The sequence below is a fragment of the Alligator mississippiensis genome, chromosome 7, assembly GCF_030867095.1.
Source record: "Alligator mississippiensis isolate rAllMis1 chromosome 7, rAllMis1, whole genome shotgun sequence".
Classification (NCBI taxonomy): Eukaryota; Metazoa; Chordata; order Crocodylia; family Alligatoridae; genus Alligator; species Alligator mississippiensis.
In genome coordinates, this window is record NC_081830.1 from 58794466 (window position 1) to 58812772 (window position 18307).

At 46.4% G+C, this 18307-nt stretch overlaps 1 long non-coding RNA gene across 1 annotated transcript in view; it reads left to right on the forward strand.

Moving 5' to 3' along the window:
• Positions 1-3162: 3162 nt before the first annotated feature.
• The window catches only part of LOC109284228 (uncharacterized), an 88692-nt gene continuing 73547 nt past the window's right edge, over positions 3163-18307 (forward strand). The window contains exon 1 of the long non-coding RNA XR_002091606.2: positions 3163-3629. This is a non-coding gene — a long non-coding RNA (uncharacterized LOC109284228). The remainder of the gene's footprint in view (positions 3630-18307) is intronic.

Sequence of the window (18307 nt, forward strand, 5' to 3'; positions counted from 1 at the left end):
CTGGTTGTTGGGTATAAAGCAGGTGCGGGCAATTATTTTGAGTGGAGGGGCACTTATCAAGTTTTGGCAAGCTGTCAAGGGCCACATTTCCCTCTCTAGTATGGGGCAGCAGGAACAGCTCCATGGTCCCAGGCCAGAAGCCTCTGCTAGGCAGGGGCTTCTGGTCAGGGGGCAAGGCTGGGGAAGCCTTGCTGCTGGGTCCTACTGATGGCTTCCCCTGGGTCCTACTGTCCTTGTCTCCTGTCATCTTTGACAGGTAGCCAGATGCAAATAAATATTAAATTTTCTAAATTTTTTTAGGGGCCCTGTGGGCTGGATAGAATGGTTTTTTCTTTTGAATAGAATGTTTTTTTTTTTCTATTTTGCCCACCCCTGGTATAAAGGATAGCTATCAATGGCTTGATGTCTAGTTGGCAGCCAGTATCAAGGAGAATGCCCCAGGGGTCAGTCCTGGGGCCAGTTTTGTTCAGTATCTTCATCAGCCACCTGGAAGTTGAGATGGAGTGCACCCTGAGCAAATCTGCATATGACAACAAGCTGAGGGGAGTGATAGATATACTAGAGCAGTACTTCCCAAACTTTTCTTCAGCATGACCCCATTTATGGCCCCATTTCCTCAGCATAGCCCCTCACTCCCAACCAGTGGTGTACCATGAGTTTCTGGCATCCGGCGCCAATGCTTGCATTTGTGTGCTCACCCTGGGGCTGATCTGAGCAGGGTGCAGTGCCCACTTTCCTGCCTCACAGCACTTCCATGGGGAAATTGATACTGCGGCACACCAGACATTGGGGGAGGGGCATTGGCCAGAATTTCTGGCTGTAATAGGTAAACAAACATCCAACCCACCGGACAGGTGGGTGGGCCACATACCAAACACAGGAGGTGCTGTGGCCTCTTGGCCTGGCCAGCACCCAGCTCTGCCCCCCCCCCCCAGGCTGGCACCTGGGGACCATGGCCTCCTCCTGTGCCACCCATCACTATGCTGCTGCTCCCAACTCACAGCCCTCCACCCCCACGGCCCCATTCACTGATGTTGCAACCCCATTTGGGATCCTGACCCACAGTTTGGGAATCACTGCACTATAGGGTGGAGCTAGAATGCAGAGAGACCTCAACAAATTGGAGGATTGGACCAAAAGAAATCTGATGAGGTTCAATAAGGGCAAGTGCAAAGTCCTACTCTTAGGATGGAACAATCCTATATGCTGGTACAGTGTTGGGGCTGACTTCTGCAGCAGCTCTCCAGAAAAGGACAACAGTGTGCCTTTGTTGTGAAGAAGGCTAACGACATATTGGGCTACATTGATAGGAGTGTTGACAGCAGATTGAGGGATGTTAAGGTAAGATAAGCACTAGATTCACCTTCAGAAGGGAAATGATTTGGCTCCTGTATTTGGCACTGGCGAGGCCAGATCTGGAGTATTGTATCCAGTTTTGGGCCTCCCACTACAGAAAGAATGCAGACAAATTGAAGAAAATCCAGCAGAGGGCAAGGAAAATGGTTAAGGGGCTAGGGCACATGACAAGAGGCTGAGGGAACTAGGGTTATTTATTCTGGAGAAGAGAAAACTGAAGAGACTTTGTTACAGCCTTCAACTACCTGAAGAGTGGTTCTAAAGAGGATGGAGCTAGACTGTTCTCAGTGGCAGCAAATGACAGAACAAGGAGCAATGGTCTCAAGTTGCAAAAAGGGGAGTTTAGGTTAGATATTAGGAAAACTTTTTCACTAGGAGGTTAGTAAGACACTGCACCAGGTTACCCAGAGAGGTTGTGGAACCTCTATCATTGGAGGTTTTTAAGACACAGCTAGACAAAGCTTTGGCTGGGGTGATCTAGTTGGGGATGGTCCTGCATTAATCAGGGGGTTGGACTACATGACCTCCTGAGGTCCCTTCCAACCCTCATTTTCCACGATTCTATGACTATAGTAAAAATAGATTGTTTTAATAAAGGTGTTAGGCCAGCAAAACAGTTCACATTGACTGTTCCTATTATAACTATCCCTTTCATCCTTATTCAGTACTCATGTAGAAGGTATGTTTACTCATGCCCTATTTTGATGGCTGAAGCGGTCCATGGGCCTTGTGCTAAACTGCAAAGGGTTGAATCACATAGCTAGATAGATAGATAGATAGATAGAAAGCTATGAATGTAATAATGACTTACAGAGGTGAACAGAGAAGGTGTCTGTCTGTCTGTCCGAGTGTGTATGTGTATTTATATGTAAATTATTACATGCACAGATTTCTACTGATTTGTGTCCATTGACACTTGGAAAAATCAGACTTCAGACCAGCAAATATCCGAGTTAGCAGTATAGTTCTGAATTACTATTCCTATTAAGATAATCACTAGATTCACCTTTAGAAGCAATCGGATGATTATTCCTATCTTTGTGCTATGGGCTTTACCTAGTACATGGAAGTGTATAAGCATATAGATAGAAATGATCTTTTCTGGAAGTTAGCAGATTCCAGATTGAAACTTTCAGCTTAGGTTTTTCATGTATTTTTATAGCTCTGTATTTAAAAACAACCGTCACCCCTCCCCTCAATAAAACCCTGCCAGTTAATAAGCTGAGAAGGATAGCGGAACCCATAAACATTGTTTGGGAGATAAAACCACTTCTGATGGAGAACACTGTTTTCTCCAGCTGGAACTGTGAAGTCAGGCATAGGAAAGCAGAAATACAGGTGGGATATTTTCTTGTTTCTCATTTTAATAAAATCTCTGCCCTGGGGCCAAGTATAAATATTGCACTTTTTTCTATACTCATAACTGGGACTTCTGCTCTGTTGGAGGTCTCAGTACCATATTTGTATATTCTATTTTTTTTCTAAGCACCGAATATAGGAACATTTTTTTCCTCAAGAAACATGTTGTTTGTTGGCCAGTGTAAGAAACTGAGTTGCTGCCAGTTTCTCATGTAATAAAAGCATACGATTCCACTGTTGCTGTAAATTTCATCACTACCAAAAGTATTTTTACACACGCTGGACTGGAAAGTGATACTTGCCAGATGTTTTCTGTGTTCAAGGCCATTTGCTAGGCTGGTCAGTGTATCTTTTTCTACTTATGAATAGTCTTGATAGTAGACATCTGTTTTCAAAGTCAGTAGAGTTACAGTAGTAAAAAAGCCCCTAAGTCTGAACAGGAGAAAACTCTGGAACTTTAAAACAAATGCCTGCATTAGTTAAAGTTTCTGTATGTGGCAGGCTGGCCAGTCAGCTCACTGGCAGCCCGGACTGTTAGCTTGAGCCTGAAAGGCTCAGCCATTGTTGGAGACAGTTTTTCCTTCTTCAACAATCAGAGGAAGGCAGAAAGAAGGCAGCCCCTCCCTGAACCAGGGGTGAGGTGAAAGAGGGGATCTGAAAGGGAACTAACTCCTCAGGCTTTCTCATTGGCCCATTCTCAATCTGGGATGGACTAAAAAGAATAAAATCTTGGAAGCTGACCACACAGGCAGCTTCAACATAGGATGAAGACGGCTGATAAAGCGCTGGTGTAGCTGACCACTGGGGTGGAGCAGTTGCTCCAGAAGTGCCCAGAAGATGTCTTCACCAAACAGGAGCAGCAAGTGGCTGCATCCCAGCCCTGCTATGGAGAGAGCTGTGACAACAGTGAACAGGTCAGTGCATGGAAGGTCTGGGAGCAGACAGGACTGAGGCAGCTGCACAAGGCAGTGCGGGTCCTCAGCCCTGCATGAGGCAGAGGCAAGAGCCCTTGGTGCATGGGCCGATGCACACAGCTGGAGAGCCAGTGCATAGAATGGTGCACAGAGGGTCCAGGAGCAGACAGGACTGCAACAGCTGCACAAGGCAGTGCGGATCCCCAACCCCGCACAAGGCAGGACCTGGGCCATCAGTGCACAGAGTGGTACACAGGGCCCTAGAGCTGACAGGGCTGCACTAGGCAGCGTGGGCCTTTCCCCCTGCCCAAGGCAGGTGCCCCTTTAGTGCATGGGGCGGAGAGTGGGCCAACAGGCCAGCAGAACTGCGCGAGGCAGCTTGGGTCAACCATATCAGCAAGGGAAGACAGCTCACCTCAACACAACACTGAAGACAAGCCCAACCCTTCAAAAGCTGCGGAGTCATGAGTCACCCAGGAAGGGGATTCTCACAGGGGAGGAGGGGTCCCTCCCCACTGCGGGTGGCTGAAGGGAAGCCCCTGATGGGAGAGGACAATTCACCCAGGGACATAAAGAGGGATCCACGGGTCCTGTTTGGTATGGGGAGTTCCCTGGTATAGGGCTCTGCCTAGCTGAGTAACCTTGAGAGGGTACTGGCGTTCTATTAGGTGACAGGGCCCTGCTTGGGTTGTTATTTCTTTTTTGGGCACAGCTGCTGTGCCTCTGTTGGGTTCTGTTTCTTTTTTTCCCATGCTGCTGGGATTCTGTTATTACTCTGCATCTTCATTGTTATATTAGAAAAGGATTATCATCTGTCCCATGCCATGCCAAAGCTACCATGGAGCTGGGGATGGCAACCCAAGTAAAAGACAACAAGAAATTGTTTTTTAGATATATTGGGAGTAAAAGGAAGGCCTAGGGAGGAATAGGACCACTGCTAAATGGGCAGAAACAATTGGTGACAGATAGGGGGGACAAGGCTGAACTCCTCAACGAGTTCTTTGCCTCAGTGTTCCTAAGTGAGGGGCACAACAAGTCTCTCACTGGGGTTGTAGAGAGGCAGCAGCAAGGCGCCAGACTTCCATACGTAGATCCTGAGGTGGTGCAGAGTCATTTGGAAGAACTGGATGCCTTTAAATCGGCAGGCCCGGATGGGCTCCATCCGAGGGTGCTGAAGGCACTGGCCAACATCATTGCAGAGCCACTGGCGGGAATATTCGAACGCTCGTGGCGCATGGGCCAAGTCCCGGAGGACTGGAAAAGGGCTAACGTGGTCCCCATTTTCAAAAAGGGGAGGAAGGAGGACCCGGGCAACTATAGGCCAGTCAGTCTCACCTCCATCCTTGGTAAAGTCTTTGCAAAAATTATCAAGGCTCACATTTGTGAGAGCCTGGCAGGGCAAATTAGGCTGAGGGGAAACCAGCACGGGTTTGTGGCGGGCAGATCGTGCCTGACCAACCTAGTCTCTTTCTATGACCAGGTTACGAAACGCCTGGACACAGGAGGAGGGGTGGATGTCGTATACTTAGACTTCAGGAAGGCCTTCGATACAGTATCCCACCCCATACTGGTGAACAAGTTAAGAGGCTGTGATGTGGATGACTGCACAGTCCGGTGGGTGGGGAATTGGCTAGAGGGTCGCACCCAAAGAGTCGTGGTAGATGGGTCGGTCTCGACCTGGAAAGGTGTGGGCAGTGGGGTCCCGCAGGGCTCGGTCCTTGGACCAATACTCTTTAATGTCTTCATCAGCGACTTGGACGAGGGAGTCAAATGTACTCTGTCCAAGTTTGCAGATGACACAAAGGTATGGGGAGAAGTGGACACGCTGGAGGGCAGGGAACAGCTGCAGGCAGACCTGGATAGGCTGGACAAGTGGGCAGAATACAACAGGATGCATGCAGTTCAACAAGGAGAAATGCAAAGTGCTGCACCTAGGGAGGAAAAATGTCCAGCACACCTACAGCCTAGGGAATGACCTGCTGGGTGGCACAGAGGTGGAAAGAGATCTTGGAGTCCTAGTGGACTCCAAGATGAACATGAGCCGGCAGTGTGACGAAGCCATCAGAAAAGCCAATGGCACTTTATCGTGCATCAGCAGATGCATGACGAATAGGTCGAGGGAGGTGATACTTCCCCTCTATAGGGCGCTGGTCAGACCGCAGTTGGAGTACTGCGTGCAATTCTGGGCGCCACACTTCAAGAAGGATGCGGATAACCTGGAGAGGGTCCAGAGAAGGGCAACTCGTATGGTTAAGGGCCTGCAGACCAAGCCCTACGAGGAGAGACTAGAGAAACTGGACCTTTTCAGCCTCCGCAAGAGAAGGTTGAGAGGCGACCTTGTGGCTGCCTATAAGTTCATCATGGGGGCACAGAAGGGAATTGGTGAGTATTTATTCACCAAGGCGCCCCCGGGGGTTACAAGAAATAATGGCCACAAGCTAGCAGAGAGCAGATTTAGACTGGACATTAGGAAGAACTTCTTCACAGTTCGAGTGGCCAAGGTCTGGAACGGGCTCCCAAGGGAGGTGGTGCTCTCCCCTACCCTGGGGGTCTTCAAGAGGAGGTTAGATGAGTATCTAGCTGGGGTCATCTAGACCCAGCACTCTTTCCTGCTTATGCAGGGGGTCGGACTCGATGATCTATTGAGGTCCCTTCCGACCCTAACATCTATGAATCATCTATGAATCTATATTTGTATTTATTGTATTGATTCTTTTATGCATATATGTTCTATTTGGTGTAACCTTATTGTGTATGATATATATATTTTCCTATCACTGTCAGGCATTTTTGCCATGGGATTGTACTGATTATCTTTAGGTATGTATGTTTTATTTTATGTAACCTTTATTATGTTTGTTGAAGTATTGACCCATTATTGTCTGTTATTTTTGTCATTGGTCTGTAAATTAACCTCCATTTTATCATTGAGTACCCCTCTTCCCCCGAGGGCTGGAGGGCCCCAGCGAGGGGCAGGGACTGCAGGCTAACCAGAAAGCCACAGAGCGTTAGGCCTATGCTAGAGTTTGGAGTTAATTAGAGTTTTATCTGGGTGTATTTATACCTGTAAATAGCATTTGTGTGTGTGTGTGTGTGTGTGTGTGTGTGTGTGTGTGTGTATGTATATGTATGTAGATTTATGCCTGTAACTTATCTATGATTGTATAACATTAAACCTGTACATAGTTAAGAATCACTGTGACTCCGGCTCTACTGTGTAGGGGAGGAGGTGAGCTGGCCTACATCTAGGCAGTCATGCTGCCCACAGCATATACACTCCCGCTAATATCTCTTCCATTTGAAGAGGGGGTACCTTCAATGTACCACCTGGGTTACATGTATAATTCTCTGATATTATGCCTGGATACCATGGGTATTTATACACATACTTTTTTGTGCTGGAATGCACTGGAAATCTGGCATGTTGGAGCAGACTCAGTTAATCGAGTCTGCTTTGCCACAAGCTAATGCTCACCATACTGCATCGCTTGCAGTTGTATAAGTGGCAAAATGCATGTTAGCGTGGAGAAAATGGTGGCGGTGCGCTTTTGAACTAAAACACCTTTGGATGTGTTTTAGTTCAAAAGCGGGCCGCCAACATTTTCTGTGCGCTGATGTGCATTTCACCACTTATACAACTGCATGCATCACAGTGCATGCATGTGTAAAAATGCCCCATGTCGTGGAATGGGTGAAGAGTATTATATGCCTCATTTTATAAGCCATTTAGCAAATACAGTTTTACTTGATCTTTGCATGATTCCAGTCAACTTACATTTTTATACTTTTGCTAGAAAAGCACTGGTATTTTATATAATGGAGTCTCACTGATTTCCAGTAAAAAATATGCTCTGAAATGTCTAAAAGGTGTCATTTTCAGAAATATGCTAGGCACTTGGGAGCCTAAATTCTATTGGCATTCCATGAGACTTAGACTTGTAGGGGCCTAAAACATGTAATGGGAATTGCATGTTTAAGTCTCTTGGATGCTTTTGAAAATTCATAGATTCATAGATTTGAGGGTCTGAAGGGACCGATTAGATTATCGAGTCCAACCCCCTGCCCTGGGCAGGAAAAAGTGCTGAGGTCAGATGACCCCAGCCAGCTGTTTGTCTAATCTCCTCTTAAATAACTCCAAGGAAGGGGATAGCACCACCTCCCTTGGAAACGTATTCCCTATTTTGGTAACCCTCACTGTAAATAACTTTTTCCTGATGTCCAATCTAAATTTGCTCTCCTTCAGTTTGTGGCCATTGTTTCTAGTTACCCTGATTGATGCTCTGGTAAACATGGTATCCCCTATTTCAGCTGTCCCTCCGTGGTGAGTTTGTAGACAGCCACGAGATCACCTCTCAGACTTCTCTTGCAGAGGCTGAAGAGATTCAGGTCCTTCAATTGGTCCTTGTAAGGTTTTTCCTGTAGGCCTTTAATCAAATGGGTGGCCCTCTTCTGAACCTTTTCCAGGTTATTTACATCCCTCTTGAAGTGCAGCGCCCAAAACTGGACACAGTACTCCAGCTGCGGCCTAACCAATGCCACATAGAGAGGAGGTATCACCTCCTTATACCTGTTTGTGATGCACCTACTTATGCAAGAAAGGGTGAGGTTACCTTTACTTATTTCTTCATCACATTGACAACTCATGTTCATTTTGGACGTGACTATGACTCTGAGATCCCTTTCCACAGTTGTGCTACTTAGAGTGGTACCTCCCAGGCTGTAGGAGTGTTGATGATTCTTCCTCCCTGGGTGCAACACATGACACTTACCTTTGTTAAACTGCATCCTATTCTGTTCCGCCCACTTCCCCAGCCTGTCCAAATCTACCTGGATTTGCTACCTGCCCTCTAGTTTGTTTACCTCATCCCATAGTTTGGTGTTGTCTGCAAACTTGGACAAGGTGCTTTCTACTCCCTCATCCAAGTTACTAATGAAGATATTGAACAGTTACGGTCCCAGGACAGAACCTTGGAGGACTCCACTGCCCACATTTCTCCAGGTAGAAACCACCTCATCCACCACCACTCTCTGGGTGCATCCCATAAGCCAATTTTCCACCCACCAGACTGTGTAATAATCCACGTTGCAACTGTTTCATTTATTTATAAGAATGGGATGTGACACTGTGTTAACGGTCTTTTTAAAATCTAAGTAAATGGCATCTACCTCTAATCCTTCATCCAAGTATTTTGTGACTCAGACATAAAAAGGAACCAGGTTAGTCAGGCAGGATCTGCCTGCTATGAACCCATGCTGGTTTCCCCTTATCATTATTTTACCTGCTGGTCTCCCACAGATGTGATCCTTAACAATTTTCTCAAAGGTCTTGCCAAGGATAGAGGTGAGGCTAACCGGCTTATAGTTACCTGCTTCCTCCTTCCTCCCCTTCTTGAAAATAGGAATCACATTGGCCCTTTTCCAGTCCTCCGGGACCTGTTCTGATTGCCATGAGTGCTCAAACAGTCACATCAGTGGTTCCGCTACGACTCCAGCTAATTCCCTAAGTACCCTAGGGCGAAGATCACCAGGGCCTGTTGACTTAAATACATCCAACCACTCCAAGTACTCCTTTACTAGGTCAGGGCTAACAGTTGGTGGGCTGGTATCTATCTCACACTTACCTAAAGTCCCATTGGGATACATGCTTGTATCCGTGTCCAGGAACACAGATGCAAAGAAATCATTTAGGAGCTACATTTGACCATCCTATCTGTTACCAGTTGCCCTAGTCCATCTTGAAGGGGCCCTATGTTACCCTGCACTTTCTTTTTGCTCCCTATGAATTTAAAGAATGACTTTTTGTTATCCTTAACTTTTGCTGCCAGCCTAACCTCCATTTCTGCTTTGGCTCTCCTCACTGCTTCCTTGCAAGCTTGAGCCAAGCAGGTATACTCCTCCTTGGTGGCTGCCCCCTGCTTCCACAGCCTATAGGCCTCTCTTTTCCCCTCCCAGCTCTCCTGGATTTTCCTGCTCAATGAAGAAGTTTTCTTTGCTCTTGTGCCCCCTTTATGTGTACTGGGATGGTCCCTTTCTGTGCCTGCAGGATTAGTCCCTTGAGAAACTCCCACCCTTCTTGGACTCTCATCTCCCCAATGCTTTGGCCCGTCAGTCCCTCCCTTACTAATCTCCTAAGCTTGTTGAAGTTGGCCTTCCTGAAGTCTAGCACTTCAGCCCTACTAGTTATCTTTCCCACCTTTTGCCAGATAGTGAACTCTATCAATAGGTGGTCACTATCCCATAGGTTACCTTGTACCTGTGTTGAGCCCCAGCTCAAGTCTGGGATCGTGCCCGGTATGCAAAGGCCAATAAAGATACCAGGGGTGAAAGTACAAAGAAAGTTTATTGCTAGCAATAAAAGGTGCGAGCAGAATAATTTCACGTAACAAGCACACTAGATTACTATTTCTAAGCATCTTTTATACAGGAGTTTTTGAACCTTCGTAAACATCCTTGTTTGCTGATTGGTTATAAAGGAGTGACACAAGGAGTTCTTTACTGAGCATGTCTCTATACCTGTGTTTTAGCCATGTATCTCATTTACATACATGTATGTTTCATTAGCATACTTTTTCCCCACCTAGGGGTGTGATTTTTAGTATTTTAATGAGCCCTATAACCCAGTACTCTGTTTCTTATTTTGTTTTCAAGCCTCCTTTATCTAAGACTGTCTCCTCCTTATCATTGCAGATGGGCATTCGTCACATAACATTCTCTTCTGCTTGGTCTTTGCATAGTGGTTTCTAGGTCACTCCTTACACCTGCAGATCCCCCACCAAGTCATCCCCTGTGGCCAACACTAAGTCTAGTAAGGCATTTACCCTAGTGGGAGCATTTACCTCCTGGGAATTGTACCTAGCCTTTTTTTTTTTCCAAATGAAATGATGGGGACACAATTTAATTGCTTACATTTTGTTTTAAATACTATGAGACTTTCTCAATATACTTAATACACATACGATTAGCAATATTTTTAGTTTAGCGATGTTTCACTGCACAGAACAAAAAATGGCTGATTTTAGTTTTTTCCTACAGGCATCCATAACATTTGCTGAAGTTCACACAGAAATATTGTGATATTTGCTTGGAAATGGAAGCACTAGGAGTAGAGACAGAAATTATACATATACCAGTACAAGTGGTCAGAAACTAATCCAATCCTGTAACACAACAGAAGTTCAGTGTGCATAAACCAATTTCAGAATGACTGAAACTGATTTAAGATAGTCTTGGCTTGATCTAGTACCAGACTTACCTGATTTAGGTTAAAGTGGTCTATGGAACTTCTGTCCCGGATCTCGTCCTGACTCAGGGTACGTCACAGTGCCCCAACAATCCCAAGCCCCTTTGTGGGAGATGTGCTAGAACACAGCTCACTGCTCAAGCCCAGTGCCTGTACTCTGTGCCTAGCTGGCCCCATCCCTGATCTCCCACAGAGATGGAAATGGACTCAGATGTGGCCAGCGAGAAAGCAGGCCAGCACAGAGGTGGGGTGGGGGGAACAAAGGCAGGGCTTCCCCAGGGATGGGACCCCTTCACTGCTCCCTGCCCAGGCCCCAGCCCATAAGCAAGCAGCCCCAGTATGGCAGGGGAGAGAAGAGAGGCAGGGCTTTCCCCTGAGGCCAGACTCCAGTGCTGGGCAGGGTAGGGGGAAATGGACCCCTGCCCCAGCCCTGGTTCCCCTGCTGGAGTCTGCTGGGGGAAAGCTGCAGTGAGGGACTTGCCCTCCCTCCACCCAAGCCTAGCCCTGCCTGGCTTGGGCTTGCTGGAGCCCTGCCCCCCACCCACCCTATGTCTCAGTCATGGGAGTGGGTGGGTAGGGAGGAGAAATGAAACCCCATCCGGGACCTAGCCCCTCCATGGGGTCTGCCATGAGGGAGAAGTTGTGGCCAGGGGTCCCATCCCTCCCAGGAGCCCTTAGCCCAGCCCGACTCACCTGTCAGGTGCTGGAGCTGGGGGGGGAGGAGGGGGAATAGACCCTTGCCCTGGCCCCAGGCCCCCCCACTGGGTCAGCCATAGGGGTCTAAAGCAGGGGGCACTTCCCCCCAGCCCAGCCCAGCCCAGCCCAGCCCAGCCCAGCCCTTCTGCTGGATGTCTGCTGTAGCCTGCTGGCTGTACTGATGCTGGGCACCTGTGAGACATGCCAGGCAGGCTGGGGTCTTGTGGTAGGTGGCAGGGCTTGATCCTGCCCTCTATGGAGTGCTCCAGTCCCTGGTACCCAGTGCAAGCCCCCTGGGCTGCCTGACACATCCTGCCAGAGCCTGGCACCAGCAGCAGCTGGCAGGATGCAGGTGGTAACCCCAGGGGCTTATGCTGGGTTATGGGGCCAAATCCTTTTTATGGAGCCCAACCTGCTGTGCAGGGATGGGGAAACCCCTGGAGCCTCGCTTTCCCCTAGCTAAGAAGAACTCAGCTTGGGCCGTGAAGTCTGGGGTGGTGGGTTTCCCCTCCTCCTTGCATGTCAGTGACATGCCAACCTGGCTGCACAGGGGGCAATCACCACCCTCCTGCTGCTGGACAGGCCAGGAACCAGGGAGATCCCAGGGCAGCGGATGGAAACCCCCTGGAGGCCTGGGCCTCCCCCGCCCCCCCCCCCCCCCCATGCTGGCAGATTCCCTACTCAGACCCAGCTGTGGGTGACAGCAGGGGGTTGGGGACTTCTGCCAGCACCCAATCAGGGATGGCCCTCCTGGCTAGAAGGCTGGGAGACGTGCCTTTTGGCCTAGGCTAGTGCAGGCCTCTGCCTGCTTTTCCCAACTGAAATGTAAATGTCTGTTATGTTTGATATCAGTTGAATCTACACAGCTTAGAAAAAGCCTGCATAGATTGAATTGATTCCAAATTGGGCTTTTTGAGTGTCTGTACTTAGCTTATGGGGTTAGGGATTTTACTATGTCTAACACTAGTATGCCTTTCACTTACAATGTAACTGGACTTACTTTTCTTGTTTAAAAAAAAAATAAGAGAAAGCTTGGAAAATGCAGATCAATTTTGAAAAGCCACAGTAATGTGAAAGAAAATCACCATAACTATAAGGAAAATAAGTAAAAGGCAAACATGGGTTTGGGCAAAGTCACTTGGTAGTTTTCCTGTGGTGCATCACAAGCCCATCAGATGTACCCTGCGTGTCACTAGTCCTGTTTGTTGTTTTTATCAAAATCTCAACGTTTCAATTTAGGAAGGCAGGGGTGCTGTGTTTATTTAGAAGTTCTGAATCTGCAGCTGCCCCATGAATAAATAATACAAAACTTAAGACATTTTAGACTTCTAATTAAACCAAAGTCTTTTTTTTATATTCAGCTGAGCTGAAATCATCAAGCAGGGAACTAGGTACCTTTCTGACTTTCTTGGGCTTCTTGTCCACTAGGAAACTGCCATTTTTACTAAAAATGCTGCTGTTTTTTTACATGGATCCAGAAAGACAAGATATATTCAAGAATTATTAAGTATCTGCAACTCCCATTAAAGTTAGAGTCCTTGATCTAGAATGATTCTGAGACCAAACTTGAAGGCGGTTAGCACCTAATTATTCAGTGCCTTGCAAGGTTTAGGTAAACCAGGAGGTGCAGGTGTTTCAGCAACATTTAGGATTTGGTCACAGTGCAAACTGTACACTGTGCTGTATACACTGTAGTCTCATGTCTTAAAGACCTCCCAGTATTATTATATTATTTTTCAAGCTCTCCATTAAGATTGTGAGACTAACATGGCACAGATCAATGTAACTGAGGGGAGAAATTATCTTAGGGTATATTGAAATAGAAAAGAAGAAACTCTACCATTTTATCACAGCAAATTGACTTAATGCATGAGTGAAAGTCATTGTCTATAAACATTATCTCATCTAGTAGCACCAAGAGACTATGTGGAATGAAAATTACTAATTCAAGTTTACTTACTAGGGGCTAGAAAGATAACTAGAATAGGAATCTCAAAGCAGCCTTAAATCTCTCAGTGAAGATATAAGTATTTTATAATAATGGATGCCAAGGGTTGTACAATAGGGGCTGAAATATAGCTAAGCAATCTCCCTCTGGCAACAAGCAAGATCTAAGCAAGTTAGATGTAACAAACACCCTCTGTGCAACAGCAGGAAGCCTGAGAAAGAGAAAACAGAAGACAAAAGTGCAAGCAAGGGATGGTAGTGGAACATAGACTCCCTACATATCATGTCTCATCTGAAATAGGGTTATGAAGAGGCAGCTAATCCAGTGGTGGCTGGCTACCTACTGGGAAAAGTGTATACTCTCTGTTTGCTGAAAAGGCCTCCAGTGTCTGGTATCAAGTCTTATGAATTGCCTCACTATCATATGCTCTCACTATTAATTACTCATGGTGGAAGAAGAAAGGTTTGGAACTTTATTTCTCTTTCCATAACTGAAACATGGCAAATGGCTCCTAAATCACATCTAAATTAAGCAGATCTAGCATAGAGACTGTGGTCAAGAAAGAACGCCCCCCCTCCCCCCCCACACACACACTTTCCTCCTGGGTATTTTCAGGCACCCTGCAAATGAGAACCCATAAGTACAGTGCAGTGAAGACCATCTGGGATGATTCTCATTTCTCTCCATGTCCCAATAGCTGAGGAAAGCAATGGCAGGCTTGTTACTGCACATTCTATCTAGACCTTGGTGATTTCCCTTCTCCCAATCTTTTATTTTGATCCATGGCTCAGAGATGTGGTAATTTGGCTCTTTGCTGTCTGAGATGACATTCAAACTCCTGCATGGATGAAAAGGTCTTATGTTAATACGAAACTAAATATATATGAATCTCATTTCTTTACCCGGACCTAAACTATTTATTTTCCCATGGTTCAGTTTACTTTGTGAGACACTTGTAGCACTAGTAGTAATGCAATTAATATTTTATGATACTAGTCCATTAAAATGCTCACAATAAATACTGCATGTAACAGAGTTAAAACCAGGTTGTGTGTCTTGAAGAAATGAGCAAAATATATTTTATTAACTAAACAGGTAGATCAGAATTGGTATATTAAATTTTGTATCATGTTTCTTGTTTTACAGTACTATGCATTTATGGTAAAAACAAAACATCTTTCCATAGTTGGTTTGGCCCTTTCATGCAGTAGTTGTCTTACATAAATGATTGGTCTATGTCCCCTTCTTCTATAGAGGAAGCATTGAACTAAAGGTCCTCAAACTCAAGCCAGTCATCCTACCTTCTGCTAATTTGAGCATTTCTTAAATTGTGTAAATAATTTAAGTAACTAAGCATTACTTGCTCACTTGGAATTGGTGGGAAATTATTCTGTAACCATATTTTTGTCTTTTCCTCCACTGTTGTCGATTGGATATAGAACAGTTTCCTGAGCAACTGCCAAATTTCCATCTCTCCTTTGTGTATTTCATTTCACAAGCCATTTACTTTTCAGTTGATTATTTTAAAGTATGCTTACATGGCACCACATAGTGCCACCCAAGCTAGCTCAGGTACCAGAAGCAGTGTAGCTAGATTGGCTCACTACTCTGCCCAGTCTGTAGTCCTGCTGAGAAGTGGGATATATATAGCCCTAGCAAATATTCTCAAATGCAGCAAAACTGATGGTTACGGTAGACCTTAAGCTGAATTTGAGCCAACAGCCTGCTTTTGTTACAGAAAAAGCCAAAGCATGCTGGGTTGTATTAACAGGAGTGTCACTTGCAAATCAAAGGAAGTGATTCTTCTGCTCTATTCAGCACTGGTGAGTCCTCATGTGGAGTACTGTGTCCGGTTTTGGGCCCCACAATTCAAAAAGGATGTGGACAATTTGGAATGAGTCCAGCAGAAAGCAACAGAAATGATTAGGGGCCCATTAGTTGATTAGTTATTTAGTCTGGAGTAGAGAAGACTAAGGGGGATTTGGTATCAGTCTTCAAATACCTGAAGGGTCATAGACGATTTACAGAGAGCTGGAAGTGGGCTTTTGTCCGAGGCTGTAGCAGACAGGATTGGAGCAATGGCCTCAAACTGAACTTTAGGTTGGAGATTAGGAGGAACTTTTTGACCATGAGACCGCATCTACACAAGATGCTGACAAGACGCATCTATTCTTTTATAGATGCAGCTGATGAGTGTCTAGTCAAAAAAAAAAAAAAAAAAAAGATATGTCCACTCCCTCTCCAGCCCATCTCTACATGAAGCCAAGTTATCTTTGAATGCATCTTTCATGTGCAGTTGTTACTGTTTAGTCATTTAGTACTTATATAAACAAGTACTAAATGACTGTAGTAACTGGAGTTACTGTGCAGTAGTGGTGAGGAATGGCTTTTTCATGATGCTGACTGTATAGTAGCCTAAGACTACTCTGTAGTAAAATCATGCCATGCTTTCTGCCATGTGACACTAGTGCGCAGTAGTCAGGACTACTGTGCAGTCAGCATCTTGTGTAGAAGTGGCCTGAGAGCAGTCCAGAATTGAAACAGAATACCTAGAGCTTCCCAAACTTTTTCTCAAATAAACCCAATTTATGACCCCATTTCTTCAGCGTGGCCCCTCACTCCCAGTTGACAGCCCTTCATCCCCCACCCCCAGTGCCCCTAACTCCCCAGCCACAGTCCCCTGGCCCTGCCAGTGTCCCTCAGTCCCCTCCCACAGCCCCCTGGCTCTGCTGGTGCCCATTGCTCCCAACCTGCAACCCCCAACTCCCTGCCCCCCAGGGACAGTGCCCGCAGTCCCTTGCCTCCACACCAGCACATAAGCCCCAGCTGCCACCCATAGGAGATGGTGGCTACTGTGGTGGGAGCAGAGCCCTGCTCCCCCCAAGTCCCCTGTCCCCTCCCCCATGGGAGGCATGACACAAGCAGAACCTGTTGGGGGAGGCAGGGTATGGGCTGCCTCCTGAGAGCTCAGGGCTCCCTGCCCTGCTGTCCTCCCCTGGGGGCTTCACAGGCCAGTGGGCAGGACCCAGCATGGGAAGAAGTATCACGGTGCCATGGCTACCATGCTGAGGTACCTCCTGCCCACCCAGCAGCAGTGGGGGCACAACTCTGCACTGCCACTGCTGCCATGCCTCATCTTGTTTGCCATTGTGGCATGGCACTTCCTCCCATGCTAGGTCCCGCTCACTGGGCTGCAGAGGTGGCTCCTGCCCAGAGCTGGTCTGACTTGACTGCTGCCCCCTGCCCCACTGTGGGTGCAGAAATCCCGGGGGCACATAACCCCCCTGCTATGATGCCTTGCCCCTCCCCACCCCCTACCACCACATCACCAGTGCTCCTCCACCACATTGCCTGTGCTCCCCCACTCCTCCAGTGCATTGCCCATGCCCCCGTCCCTCCTTGCCCCCATAGACTTACTTGAAGGGAGCTGCAGGAGCTGTTCTCCACCACTGCTTGGCTGCCACATGCATGTTTGTGCACACATCCACATGGCGTCCCCTGCCACCAACCACCCTCCCCTGCTCCCCACCCCCTCAGCACCAAGAAGACCCTTGCAGACTGAAACTCTACCAGCCTGCAAAGGGAAACTCATATATTCCCACCTTTTTCTCCTTTAAAGGAGAAAATCTACAGCTTTCTCTGTTAAAGGAGAAAGTCCACATTTTCCACAGCAAATGGAAAACCCAAATCCTTGTTTCTCATGACCGCATCCACTGATGTTGTGACCCTATTTGGGGTTGCGACCCAGAGTTTGGGAGCAACTGACTTAGAAAGAATGTGGAAACTCCATCCTTGGAGGTTTTCAAGAGCAGGTTAAACAGACACTTGTCGGGTATGGTTTAAAGAGAGGTAGTTAGTTGTGTTAGTACTGAAGTCAGTGAGAAGGCAGAGTAGATATGTACCTGTAGGAGCTAACTAAATAAGGCATATGATGGTTTAGTTAGGGATGATCCTGTCTTGAGCAGGGGGCTGGACTAGATGACCTCATGAGGTCCCCCAGTAATACTTTTCTATGATCCTACTGCTTCTGATACCAGCCAGTTTGTTCAGAACTTCATTGCACTGCATTGTGCCTGTCATACTCTTACTGGCTTTTACTGAGACATTTCAGCATTGGTTAATAAGAAATGTAATGTGTGTGCTTACACGCAAACCCCCAACCCACATCTTAATATTAGAATTCAAGAATAAAAACAATCCTGGTTTATAGCAACTTTTCCGTATGCTTTTCTTCAACACTTGTCATTCTTGGTTGTTTTGGAATATTGGGACTAAACACTGAATTTCTGCCTTTAAGAACCTGTGCAGTTTATCCTGTAAGGGGTACAGTGCGCATGTACTTCTGAGTGCATAAACTTTTGAAATGACTTATTTTGGCTGCTCTACATCTCTTGGCTCTTTACACAAGTTTAATTGCAGTGAACCAAGCTATTTTTATATAATATATGATTTAATCCATATGTCTTTTTACACACTATTCAATATAAAACTGGCAGATGCCCACTGAAAATGTAACTGGGATGTGAATCCTTAGAGACCTCCTTTCTTTGTGCACTAGAATTTATCTCTGTGGTATTTATCTCAAAGAAAATCTTTCTGTGTATGACCCTTAGGATTGGGTTATTTGCGAATAAAAGCATTATTCTTTCCGGGAACTTTCCATATAATGATTGAAAGCATTGACTCACACAATTTTTGTATTAGTAAAGGTACTGTCCTTCAGATTAGATGTTCTCTCTTCCTGTCTGTGTTTGCTTTCTTTTGTCTCTTGTTGCCTTTGTTGGAGTCCAAAGG